The following is a 14,407-nucleotide window of genomic DNA, read 5'->3' on the forward strand; positions in this document are numbered from 1 at the left end:
ATGACCCGAGACGAGGCGGACGATAAAACCTCAAAACCGCCGAGCAGCACCAATCATTAAAAAAGCAGTAAAAACATCACATAACAGACGTCTGCTACGTCTGCTGTCTGCGAGACGTTAATAAGAAAGAACCGGAAATGTTTGGCTGGAGAGGCTGTGGCACAAAGAGCACAGGACTCAGCGATGCGGCTGTGCAGCACAAGAAATGAAGACCTCTACCTTTTGGGTGACATTTCCAAATACACAAATAAATGTGGTGCTTTTGTTGCAATATTTATTCTATAATGATGTTTATTTTATGCTCAGATCCCAGAACACAGAAAAATGCTCCCAGAAAGCTTTTAAATTTGATCACTTTTTCAGAAGTTAATCGAAAGACCTTGACTTTATAAAAAAAGTCAACAAAAGTACAAAAGTAAAAGAACGCATTTTGAATGGAAAAATAACCTCTGACTCTTAATGATTTGAATAGTTTGATGTTAGGAATTTAAATGGCTCGATCAGGCTTTTGAGATTTTCCATAAAAATGACATTTCTTCAAGGTTTTGGGGGAAATTAGGAACTTTTGTGCACAAAATTTAAATTGGCTAATAATTTTAAGATTAATAAAGTTAAATTTGGAACATCTGAGTCACTGAAACGGCACAAATAGAGAAGAATAAAAGTATTTTCCTGAGAAAATGAAGTGCACTAGAAAACGTATTTCTGACCTTCAAAACATGTAAAGAGTGATTTTTTTTTCTTCCTGCAGCAAACAATAATACAATAATACTGTTTTTTCTGAATCAGTTCTGTCCATAACTGTGTTCTTTTGTCCAAAAATACATTCTCTTAAATAAATCTGAGCATTAATACTATCTGAACCAGAACACTTGTAAAAAAAAAAAAAAAACAACAACAAAAACCAACCGCCTGGTAGAAGAGCGTCTATTGTTATTACCAATTTACGGTCAAAAGGTGCATTTGCTGCCAAACAGCTGTATAATGATAACTCAAGGGCACAAACTCTGCCAGGAGAAAGAAAAAAGCCGTGCTGCTCCTCCATCACTGTCCCTGATGCGCTCCTCTTCACCTTGTAGGGAACGACAAGCCCGGAGCTCCAGTTTTATCCGTCATTACCAAAGATTAACTTCCTCCAACACTACAAGGAGCCATCTCTGCAGGCGGGTGGCCTTCTGCACGCAGCACGCCGCTCCCGTCTTTGATGTCGGACCAGCAGACGCAGGAGGCCATGCAGAGCTCAACCCAAATAAAGCAGACGGCGTTAATTGTGATCCGATTAAAAGAGGAAGACGGAGGCATTTCACAGAGTAAATAATCGCTGACATGCAATGAATTTCAATACTATTACCCCAAGAATTAATTGTCTTTCTGAAATGAGCAGGAATGTTCATGCAAATCCACTTTGACCTAAATACTTAAATTGGAAAAGACTAGAAAAACAAACTGCCTTTAACATTTTCTGTGGACTGGATAATCCTTGGAATGGTTTCCTTATAGGGGACACGTGTTTGGAGCAGGGGAAAATGAAGAAAAGGTTTTTTTAGACGTCTAAAAGCTGCCCGTGTGGTTCGCTGTTTCACCGTTTGGTGTAACGTTTACCGGAATGCAGCCTCCGGGTTTGATTATTGTGCCGCGATCTCCTGGTCGTCAAAAACCCGCCTTTCGGCCGAAGCGGTGGGCAACTTCCACACCTTCGTCTGGTTTGGTTTGTTTTCACGCATGGCGCCCCTCAGAGGCAAAACCAAAGACGAACCGCCGGCAGAATCAGTTCCTGATGCAATCACTGAATGAAAGTGAAACCAGAAACGAGGAGGATAAATGTTGTTGAAACTGGAGCCGTTTTTTTAAGCCACATGAACTTCAAAGACTTCTTCCAATTCATAAAGTCTTTCAGAGCAAAATTGGCCCCTCCCACCCAAAATCTGCATGTCAGAAATATGGCAAAAAAAATCGTCCACCTTGAGCTAAAGAGCGTTTAAGCGCAGACACAGGTTGATTTTATCTCCATAGCAACCATTTCATTCTTTGGTCACCTGGGGGTGACGAACAGGTCGCTGTGACTTTTTTTCCTCGCCAACAGACCACGCCCACATTCCTGATATCTTCTTATTGTGTGTTATAATTTTTTGTTCAGCTTGAGTCTGGGATTCATGGATTAAAATGTCAGAATTTTCTTTGTGAAAAAACATGCCAGTGGTTGCCATGGTAACGCCGTTCAACATCTACAAACTTTTAAATCCAACATTTTTCCCCACCAAGTAGGTACCTAATGGGAGTTGGGAGGCGATGGATCAAAATACCTGGGGGAGTTTCTCTGTGTTAAAGGTGTTAAAGATTTTTCTTTTTAAATTCAAGATGGCAGACTCCTCCAAAGGTCAAAGGTCAATTAAACAGTTGTAGACATAACCTATTGTGTAAAAATCAAAGAATTTAAAACATTTCATTAAAAAATCTGGAATTGAACGTAAAAAACAAAATCTACAAATTTACCTGTTTTTTGTTTTGATTAATCAGCTATTAATGATTTTTATTTTATTTTTGTTTTTTTGACAAAAGTCAAACTTTTTTTCATAAAAGCTCATTAGAAACGCAAAAGCAATGTGTTAATATGAAAAACCACATTGAGGTCAGTAGATTTAGAAGTAAGAACATTTTCATTTATCTTTTATTTGCCAATTGTGTTCTTTATTTGACATTTTGGGAAATTATTTAGATGAATTAAGGATGAACAAAGTCACAGTTTTTACTGGACAATTGTGTGAAATCTTTTCTTTTTTTTCCAGATCCTCCCAATCATTAATAATTATCCGGTAAAAATTGTAAAACTTTTATATTTCGATTTTCTGTCCCCTTTTAATGAGTCAAAATAATAAATAATAATAAATAAAATAAAATGATGAGACCCAACTGAACAAAGGGAATTGTGAATTGGGGTGGGAGGGTTAAATAAAGATGTCTGTCAGACGCAGCCTTTGCTTCTGTTTGCATCTTCACCTTCATCTTGGCCTCATTCTAGACATAAAACATCTTCTGAAATCCCAGACCACAGAGGCATTTTGCCTGCAAATCTCGGCCATCGGTACTATTTCATGTCATTTTAACCACAATGGGTGAAAAGTAATCACCGTTGCCTAATTGCTGACGCCCTCCGTGCCTCACAGGGAGTCCGATTTCTCTGTCAGTGCAGCGAGTAAATATTTAGAGGATGCAAGAAGGATGTGAGCCTGGAGGAAACAGATGGAAGAGTTCCCCCCACCCTGCAGAAAAGGATGTCCTTGTGCATATTTATTCATTTTCTATTCTCTACTTATATAGACTGCATTTTTGCAGCGTCCGCACAGATTAAAAATTTCATTTGTGCCTCTGAGGAGCAGAATTCTCATGAAAAACGGCGACTGATTCCTTTAACCACAAAGGCGGGTCGCTGTACAGATGTCAATCAAATCCCTTGAGCTTTCAGTTTTAGGTTTTTACGTTAGTAAAGAGAAAAACTTCACTTTTAATCGGTGACTGGCAAACATTTGCACGGATGATTAGATGCTTCAACTTGCATGATTTGATGCGGGCTGCCAGCACGGCTGAGGCGTGTTTTCATGCGCCGCTGCCAAGCAGAATCTGCATAAAAAGTGTCAGTGTTTTCCGTTTGGCGGTCAGTTGCTGCGGCCGGCGATTCAAAACTAGAACGACAAAATGTTAAATAACTGTTTACACTTTTACAGTTCAAAGACTGTCATTTTACAGGGTTTCATCAAAGAAAAACAAACCCCAAAAATGCAAATCCTTCATCCAAAACCTGCTTTGATTGGTGGTCGGTGCTGTTGTTGGAGGCAAATTTTATTTAAACAGAGTACAGATGTTCAAATTTACATCTACATGTCATCCAAATATGCTTCTGTGGAGCTTTTGATTGTTTCCATCAAGCAGAAACGTTTTTACCAATCCATAAAACTCACAGAATAAATTCATCCTCGGGTATTTAATCAGCTTTAAAAGGGTTTGTTTATGCAAACAGCCGATAATCACAAATCTCAGTAGGAAATCCAAAAAAAAAGTCAAAATCCAGTCGTCACAATAGACTAATTTAAGGAAAAATATGGAGGCCAAAAAAGTCAAACCAAGAACTCTGCCTGGAGGAAACAAACAAATAGAAAAAAGCTGAAATAACTGATGGATGTGTGAACATCTTCTGCTCAATACTGACAACACTGACAACACAGCAGTTGTTGCTGTTGTGACCTTTTTTTCTGGTTTCAGATTCAATTCAGTGACCTCATTTAAACTGAGAGCAAATTCTGAATAAAACAATATTCTGATCAGGTTTTAAGCAGTTTAACAATATTTCTTAAGTGAATTTTAAAGAAAAAAAACTAGTAAATAACATCAATTTGGCAAAAATAAATTTAAAAAAAAAGTGAACTTGCTAACAATTTGATCTGTTTTTTGTTTTGTTTTTAAAACACATTTGAACAGCTTTGCAAGCATGAACAGTTTTCTGCATGAATGCATTTCAGTTATTCATTCTAGGAAAGTGACTGAAACCACAAACTTAAGTAAATTTAGAGGCAATCAAGCCAACAGGAAGCAAACCTAAAGCTGGTGGGATCATCAGAGACCAGAACATGGAGTCAGAAATCTGAACAGAAGAATTGAACCATTTTAATCTTCTTTACTGTCTTTTACTTGTTCTGCTCATCTTCCTTGTTTCATCTGGATCAAGCTTTCCAAAACAGAACTGCTCTGTTTCCCATATTTCATGTAAAATCTGTTTTTATCTATAGAAAAATGTGTTTTTCTATTTACATTTTTATCATTTTTATTTTTTTCTGCTGCCCAAAAAGAGCAAACGGGGGGGGGGGGGGGGGGGGGGGGGGGGTGTCAAATTAACTTTAAAAGCAAAGAAAGTAAAAAATAATCATCTGGTACATCATATTTCAAAGAACATGCAGACAGGAACAATTTACTGATTTGTTTTTGGAGCAGCGTTGGGTCTGCTAACAGAAAAGAAAAGTTTGAAAAAGGTGTAAATATCAAAGACTTTATCATTCATTTGATCACTAAAATCCCATCACAGCGACTGGAGGAAGAGGAAACAAAGACAACCGGGATGCTTCCAAAAACAAGTTTACTTTCAAATTGATTTCTGAAAATGAGACGCTTGACCACTAAGTTTAACACAAAACTCAGAAATGTTTGACTGTTCAGGATTTAGGATGGAAATATGGACCGATACATTCTAATCTGTAACTAAAAGCGGACGTCAAGGCGTCGGTTTTTTGTACAAATGGTTCCTTCAGGCTGTGCACGCTCCTGCTGAGGGCGGGTGAACTCTGCACAAAATCAACAGCTACAAACACAAAACTGCACAGGATTCTGGGTCAGCGCACCTGGTAAAAGATTATTTTATGTCAGCCGTAAATGTTCTTCAAAGTACTTTGAAAGATTCAAAAGCCTATCGTAGATTTTGGACGAATGCTCCATAAACAGACTGTATTGGTAAGAGTTTCAATGAAAGTAAGGAAAACTAGAAGGAGCCGCATTTCCAGAAGGAAATGCAGGTTTGATGCTGTACTGCTGAATGAAAATGAAACTTAAAGGGGAAAAATTGGCAAAAGTACATAAGGAAATAATCAAAGTTGAGCATAAATAAAGTGAAAACAGCACAATAACAAAAAGATATTGTGTAAAAGTGCCAGAGCCGGGTATCGAACCAGCGAGCTTCTGCCCCAAGGATTCCCCATGGATTTCAATGGAGGCAGAAATCCTGGAATATCTGGAAAAGTTCAAGGATTTGAAGGACCAAAAGTCATAGCTGGAAAAAGCTGAAAGAGCTGAACATTTGAATAGTTGAATGGTTAAAATAGATGAAAGACTGTAGGAGGAGTTAAGAGACAGAAAATGGTGGAAGATGCTAGAATAAAGAAAGAAAAAGAGGAAAACTATAGGATGAACGATTTATATAACTTTATGTTACAGTAGGTTACTCAATGCTGCATTCGTGGACTAAAGGAGTGTGGGAAATGAATCACTAACTCTAATAAATGTTGTTGATAATGCCTCCGTGCCCTGAAACTAGAACGCATCTTTGTTTCAGTTTCTAACCAAAAATATTACATTTTTGTGCTGGGATTTTCACTGAGGCTCCAGGGAAGACGAAGAAGCAAACTGATAGCTGCTGCTGAAAGACACCACGTGAGGAAACTGTCAACCTAAGTGCACTTTTGAAAAGTTTTATTAGCGCGCTTCAGTCTCCGGCAGGGGACATGCAAATGAGCAGCAGCTGTAAGTGTCTGGAAGAGGAAGTGTTTTTGGAGGTTCCTCAGGAACGTATACATCTGCATTTTTCACAGAATCTTTATTCTTCTGCCGTCTGTCACTTTTTTTTAGAAAGCTCTTTCCAGGTGTTGTTGGGCAAAGAGAAGTCCACTTCCCGCCTAACCCCTAAAAGACAACATAGCAGTAGAACTACATAGTATATATAGTATAGTATAACTATATAGTATATATAGTATAACTAAATAGTGCAGGCCTGTCCATTTCTCTGGTATTAATGCAACACTTTTTTTTAAACGCCTGATATGACATGACCAAATTTCTGGAAAAAAAAAAGTAACATTTTCTGAAGGCTATATATGATGAGGAAAACTCGGATGATTTATAAAAAACATTTCATTCAATTTTTTTCTCATAAATCAATCAAACGCGATGCATTGTGGTCTCTATTTGCCAATCTGATGGGCATCGATGCACACTGGTATTCATAGAGACTTCTGGAAATTTTCTGGTGCACTGGGTTTTGGAACTGTAGATTCCAAACCCCCCCCCCAAAAAAATACTCAATAAAAACCAATAAATGGTGAGGAAATTCGTATACAACCGTTATGCTTATCTAAAGAAGGGCTGCCCAGTCAGTTCTGGAGATCTACCTTCTGCCTTTCTTCTCCTACATTTCTCTGCAGATTAGCCGACTCAGGTTCTGCATGAAGTCAGATTTGCTGCAAAAGTATTGTCCGTCCGTCATAAGGTCTTGTGCTTGTTATTAAAAATGTGTGCATCTGTAGAAATGTTTTCTGTAGAAGATAAATTGTCCGTCTGTTCAGAATAAGCCAAAAACAAAAGTTTGATACGTGCAATAATAAATCTAAGGCTTCGTCCGTGTGTGAAATGTCACGCACACACATGAGCATTGATCCACAAATCTTTTGCTTCTCGATGAATCAGCCCATCAGCAATTGTCACCCAATGGGTGCGCTGCATGGGCCAATCAGATGCATGATATCCCCACCCAGTCTCACACCAAAACGTATAAAGTGAACGAGGAGAAAATACGTAGCCATGGTGCAATTTTGGAGCTGTTTTTTTTAAAATAGGAATTACACATTTTGGTATCAGACTGAGATGGATATCCATGATAGGAAGAAAAAAAACGTAATAAAAGCGTTATGAACCAAACCTCAGGCATGGATACCAGGAATGTGATCCGCTGACAGTGAAAGGCTGCTGATTGGTGGATTTATTGAGGAGCAAAAGAATTGTACTTGTAACTTTTGTCCTTGTAGATCAATGCTCGTGCTCGTATATGTGCACGTGACGTTTCATGCAGGGACAATAATTTCCGCCTAAGGCGTCTCTTCACTCTGAAAAGGCCTGATCCAGATTAATCATCTGCAAGAAGTGTTGGAAGATCCGGAAAACCAGCAGGGTGGAAGATGAGGGACCAGGATTGGGCGGCCCTGGTTTACAGTATCTTGGCTGTTGGAAATACTTGGTCACTCCAGTGTTTATCAAATAGAAATTAAAATAAATGGAGAGTCCATTGTAATTAAAAAAATGACTGTCCAAATGAATTTAAAGAGCTTTTATTTAGTTATTACCCTCAAACATTACATTTCACCCAAACTGCTGGACAAACAGGTCAAAGTCAAGTGAGAACAGAAGTCCTGCATGTTCTTCACTAAATAATGTGGTTTCACGCAGTTTTAACAGTTGCACTTTAGTGCATGTCAGCAGAAAAGGTGTCAGTGAGTCTCCCAGCTTCACGAACAGACGATAACAAACATAATCCTGGCATGTGGATGTGCTGCACTACACGACCTCTGTTTTTCGCAGCTTCCCTCCAGTCATCCATCTCTGTGCTTCTATTTAAATCGCATTCTCTGCTTTACAATCATCTCCATGTTTTATTCATGCGGCAGATCTTGCGGCTGCCCTGAACGGCATCAGCTCGCCTCCTGCCACCATCCTCCTCCAGCAGACGGGAACTTTCCCGCAGAAAAAAAGTTGAGGGGTGAAGAATCCTGAAAGTTTCAGGGATTGGAGGAGGAGAAGGGACATTATCTTTTTAAAGGATAGGAAATAGAAATGTGTTGTGACAGACCGCATAAAAGTCCTGGATCCAGTGGTGCAGCCCAGCTAACTGACAAACACAAGGGGGCGCTCTTGAGGAATGGACAAAGCACCTGGTAACAGGTGTGGAAGCAGGAAATAGTTTGATGGCAGGAATCACCATAATGGTTTAGTCCAGTTTGTCTTTTTAGTTCATTTTACTCAGCAGAAATTCAGCAGCTCTGCCTACAGGTGGATCCGGGCGGGTAAAAATGGTCTAACCTGAACGCAGGTGACCTGCAGGTAATATATAGCCGGTAGACCGCTCAATGAACCTGTAGAGACAAAATGTTCATGCTTCTTTTTTCTACAGACACGAGCGGGTGAGAGGTCGCAGTTAAAACGCATACAACACGAAAGGTAAGTAAGGCTGAAGTAGGTGAGACGCAGGCGTGTTGGACAGATTTTTTTTATTTTTTTCATCCCCCCCAAAATCCTGCTGACTGCACTGGAAGCCTATTAGTGCTGGTCACGTGGTACATGCACGCTCCCTGCTGCAGCCTGACCATGGCCGGCCCTCCCCGCATGCGAGATGCCCAACCGCGTAGGCCAGGGGTCGGGAACCTTTTTGGCCAAGAGAGCCATAAACGCCACATATTTTGAAATGTAATTTCGAAAGAGCCATACATAATGTAGTGTCCCTTTCCCACACTGAGGCACGGAGACTTAACCTCTTTTAGGGTTCTTTATTCTGGTTACTGCAGACCGCAACAAACGCCCTTCAATTAATTCAGCAACTCCTGAATCTCTCCCGCCGAGACGAGAGCGCTTCTCCCAACTTTATATTCTCCTGCTCGCGCTCCAGCCCTCCCATTTCCCTTCTTCGGCCCATAGCTGAACCCCATTGGTCCAAACTCCCTAACAACAGGCTGAGCGACAGAACTGAGAGCCAATCAGATCTCTGCTTGATGCGTTCAATGAACTCCAGAACTTTTAACGCGACCCAACAGCCACCCAGTCCAAGTCAGTCCGCGACAATATGTTTAAAACTAAATATTCAAATGAATGTGTGCATTTGATGTAATTTCAACATTTTTAAAGTACAATAAGTCTGTGGATTATTTTTAATAACATCGTTATGCTGTTGCTAATAAATGATGAGTATTTCTCATGGTAGTTCTGCCGATGGTCTAGTCTGGTTGATATGTGGTGAGTTTCTGCTTCATTTTTTTTCCTTTTTTTTTTTTTCTCGTATACTTTATTTATCCCTCAATGGGGAAAGTCTTCTCCGCATTTGACCCATCCCCTGGGGGAGCGGTGAGCTGGCGTTGATACTTTAAACGTGATCATAGGTCTGAATGTTCTGTAGATGTGACAAAGACTGCTCACATGTAGACGGGGAGACAAACACACACTCACACGCTGCAGTGAGTGACGGGCAGCGGGTTTTACGTTTTTACAATCCCTGCGCGATTCACCTGCTGCCTGTCCCCACAACACCTCAGCCCCACCCTCTGCTTTCTTCCTCACACATCCCGTCCCCGCATCTGCGCGCTCTTTCTCAGAGACGGGAGCGCACAGTTTTAGGCACGGTAATTCACAGGTTTCAGGCTGGTACAAACTCTGTGAAATAATAGATAATAGTAACTGATAGCGCTGGCGCAGATTTCTCTCTCTAAGCACCGCTACTACTGCGCGCCTCTGGCATCGCATCGCGACCGAGAAGGACTGGTCTAAAGAAAGAAAAAAAAAGTATAATTAAAGATTTGTCTGCGAGCCACATGTGACCATCAAAAGAGCCATATATGGCTCGCGAGCCATAGGTTCCCGACCCCTGGCGTAGGCCCTGCCTGGTGAGTGGAAAGATGCATCTTCCATCTCATATCTTGCAGATTTAGAGAATGAAAATTCGCCCCATTTTCTTTTTATGTTTTGTTTTGTCACTTCTGTATTGCCTGCTTCTGCTTAGTGGACGAACCCACCGCTTCCTACTCCGCCTCATGGGATGCCTGCGCGTTCGCTGACGCAGCAAGTGATCGAGTTGGAGACGACCACGTCGCTTGGAAAGTGTGAACGGATCATCACGAGATGAGACAGCGGGGTTCTAGATAGTAAGTATGAGTAAGTATAAACCGGCCTTCAGGCTGTAGATGGTCACTCATCTATCTCAGGTTGATGCATTTTTGTCTTCCGTGTGGCACTTTCAAGGCGACCTCAGATCTGATCTAGTTTTTTAAAAATGAATGAAGACTGTATTTGGTTGTTTCATATCCTGCAGTCAAAGCACAACCATCCGGATCGTCTGTGCCTGTGTTGTTACCACACAAACATCCATGCCTGGCGTGTTCCTGTTTTTTGTTGGAACTTCCACAAAGTCCTGTTTCCGGTCTCAACTTTGCATGAGAAAATGTGTCAGACGAAGGTGCCGGTAGTTAAGCAGTGTTGGATGACATCGCAGCTTCCTGTCCAAACCAATACTGACTGAGGGTTTTCTTTCTTAAAGGGACAAAACCAAACTACCAGCACAAGGTCAACAGAGGAAGCTGTGGTCATGAAGGTCTGTAGAAATAATTTAAGCCGTTTAAAGAGACGGATTCTAAATGTTATGAAAATAAAATGTGAAATGAAGTTTCAGAAGCTCTGAAATTCCTTTCATTGCAGGTTTTCATTCATCCTTTCGCTCCAACGACTCCATCAGGTCTCTGCAGAGATAATGAACAGAGTCATCTTCACATCAAAAATGACCATTTTTAGGTGCAGTGGCTCAGTTTTGATGGGATTTGTTAGCATTAAGCAAAAGGATAAAAATACAATCATTCTGGGGTCTCCGCGGAGCTGGGGAGGTGAGTGAGTCGGGTCAGCTGAGGGCTTCATTTATAAAACTGTGAAGGTTTCGGGGTAGAACAAAGCCGATCATCACGGCCTTTAGACCAGAGTCATGTGGCCCCCCACCCTCAGAACACATGGACACTCAGGGGGTCTGACCAGAGTCGCCCACTATCGGCTGAATAGATTTGCCCCTCAGCAAAAGTGTTGAATGTTCAAATGTCTTATTTAGTCTTTATTCTTTGGATGAGATGTAAACACATAACAGTCAACATGCAGTGAATTAAAAACACAACAACAACAACATCGTCTGTCATCATCCGATTGTGGAAAAGTCAGACTTTCTCTTTTCTGCTCAGATTCGCAATTTTCCTTTTGGTTAGGATAAACAGGAGGAGCCAGCAGCTCACACACGTGTGCACGCACACACACACACACACGTGTGCACACAAATGTTAACACGCACAGTTGTTGCCATGCATGCACACCTGCAGAAATTCACCTGCAGACACACAGGCACACACATTCACATAAATCTTTGCACACATGCATATGCACACACACGTGCACATTGACTCACACACTAATGCAAACAAATGAACACAGGTGTACATGCATGCACCTGTGCATACACGTCCACACCAAAAACACACACACGACACATGCATAGGCACACTTTTACAGACACACTCGCGCAAACCCATGCAAAAGTGCACACACACGTGCACGGTCACACACAAACACCCACGAGCACAGAACAGTTCTGACTTGTGTTTGTGAATGAAGGTCACGATCCTTCAGCCAGGAGATGAAACCAACAACTCTTTGATTCTCCTTCTGCTATTAAAACTCAGTTTTACTTTGACAGAAGACTCGTTTTTTTAAAAAGGCTGATCACTGAATCACTTATTGTGATCCAATCATGAATGTCTGAGCTTCCAATGAAGGTTTTAAAACACAGCAGCTCTTTTGTCGTCTCCTTCATCTAGAAAGCAATTCCTCTGCACAAGTCAGAGATTTAAAGCAATTATTCCAGATATATTCATTCCCTGCAGCCAGTTATGACTTCATATGACATATGCAGCAGTTCTGTGTTTTCACACTCTAACTTCTATTTTTTGTCTATCATGTTTTGGCTTCAGCTGCATCACTTTAACAGGTTTGAATTTAGAAAGTCAATTTCAGCCACTGACTTCCGTCCTCAGCAGCCATCCTCCAATCTGTCCTCATTATCTGCTCCTTCAGCCACGTTGGGCGCAGGCGATAACAGCAGGAGCCTCCTCTTTAAATAACCAATCAATAAGTAAATCTGAGTCAATGATGTGTGATCCCTGACTGAGTGGCACAGACGGGCTTCCTGAGCCACGGCGCTCTGAAGATGAGCAAACATCTGTGAAGAGGGACGGGATCACCTCATTCACCCGGCTCTTCAGGAGGGAAAATGAAGTCGCAACCTGCAGAAATGTCCTCTCAGGTCAAAAAAGACGACTGGAGCAGGTGAATCCTGAATCCGGAATGTGCTGCAAATGCTGTGATGTGAAGGGAAAGTAGAAATGGAAAGGAGCAAGTACCTGATTCTGTTCCTCTTCTCCAAACAATGAACCTAAGAATACTCTGCTCATTATCATCCTGTAGTTCTGCTGCGTCTATGCAAACGGTTGTGCGGATGTGTTTAATTAACATGTTCTTTGGGTGTTTGAACCAGACATCTGCTGAAGACTGAAAAACATGCTGGAAAATTAGTCACTAAGCTCTGACAAACTGATCAACTGTTTCATTTTTATCTTGATGGGTCGCCAGTCGTGTCTTTAAGATCTTTATCATCACATCTTTGTCAGCATGGTTATTTTTTATTGCTTGATCCTGAACACCAATTTCACTGCAGCAAAATAAAGGATATTTGTTTAAAATAAAGCAGGAAATTAAAAACAGTGTTTTAATTAAACAAAGTTAAACATTTATGGTGACTGGACACATGTTTGACATCAGTCAGTGTCCATTTGGAGGTCATGTGACAGGAAGGGGGTCAGGAGGGCAGCAGCAGGTCCCCAAAATCGTCTGACAATCGGTCAATTTTAGACCCCTCCCACCCCTGTGCTACCGTCCCACTGCCACCATCAGATTGGTAGGACTTGCATGGTAGCAGCGTGGGAACTGTTGACATGGACCGGCAATGACCGGACGTCAAGCTCGTGATCCTGTTCACCGGGGGTCCAAATGCTTCACAAAACTCATCATGGCGTTGATAGCACCACAGCGACTCTGAGACCTGCGCTTTGACCAACTATGGTGGATTCAGAGAAGAACACGAATAAGACAGAACAGTGTGCTTTCTGCACTACTCATGGAAGAAAAGCAACGCGCACAACAAAGTGAAGAAGAAGAAGTCGTTGGGCGAGGCTGTGGTTGCAGCGCAGTGTTGCTCAGACAGTAGAAAGACAGTTCATATTGCGGGCAACTGGCAGGCCGGTGGCACTTGACATGGACGGCTGCTCACCCTGATCATGGGACATTGCAACCATAATGGGGACTACAGTAGTATTCACCTGTTAAAGTACCTGTGTGGCGTTTTCAAGAACAAGCTATGGACGGTTTTATTAACATGCATTCAGCCAGTGATGTTCACACATCGGACAAGAAAGGAATGAAGGGGCAGAGACTCTTCTTTTGTTTTGTTGACCGTTTACTAGTGCTTGTCCCCCTCCTACAATTGGAGGAGGCCTGGTGCGAAATGTTGAAACGATGCAAATCCCGCAAATCCTGTTTAAGGCTTTTTCTTTCCCAGCTCTGTTCCCATATCCAGTACAGTATATGGGACTTGTAGTATATGTGTAGTATATGGGACTTGGCATTGTAGGATTCTGGCTGGGCAGAAAAAGCACAATTAAAAACGTCTTCCTCATGATCATGATTACAACAGTTGGTTGAAAAGGATGCTACCCACACACCACTACCAAATGCGAGTCCCTGACCGGTCAGAGTTCAGCGTTGTCGCGATTCAGGGGTCAAGAAGTTCAACTGGTTGAACTTCCAGCTTGCAATCAAAAAACCCCCGATTTGTACGTAAAACCCGCAATCGGACTTTAAAAATTGCATAGTGTGGCGTGAATGCGAGAATCGTCGTTTAAATGGAAGTGGTCGCTTAAACGCGGGTTGACGCAAGCGGTGTGTACGCACTTTCACAGGTTATTTCTAGAAACGTAACTCCAACGACAAACGCGGGATGACTGTACAGCAAAGCTCATTGGCTGTGACG

The 14,407-nt window shown here is 41.6% G+C and overlaps 2 long non-coding RNA genes across 4 annotated transcripts in view; one reads left to right on the forward strand and one right to left on the reverse strand.

Moving 5' to 3' along the window:
• The window catches only part of LOC144990148 (uncharacterized), a 47,161-nt gene that overhangs the window by 6,869 nt on the left and 25,885 nt on the right, over positions 1-14,407 (reverse strand). The gene's annotated exons all lie outside the window — the stretch shown is intronic.
• LOC144990149 (uncharacterized) lies at positions 7,355-11,455 on the forward strand. Its single transcript, XR_013654117.1, has 2 exons — positions 7,355-10,882; positions 10,987-11,455. It is a non-coding gene; the product is annotated as an uncharacterized LOC144990149 (long non-coding RNA).

Source organism: Oryzias latipes, chromosome 24 (genome assembly GCF_053564925.1).
Source record: "Oryzias latipes strain Hd-rR chromosome 24, Olatipes_Hd-rR_3.1".
Taxonomy (NCBI): domain Eukaryota; kingdom Metazoa; phylum Chordata; class Actinopteri; order Beloniformes; family Adrianichthyidae; genus Oryzias; species Oryzias latipes.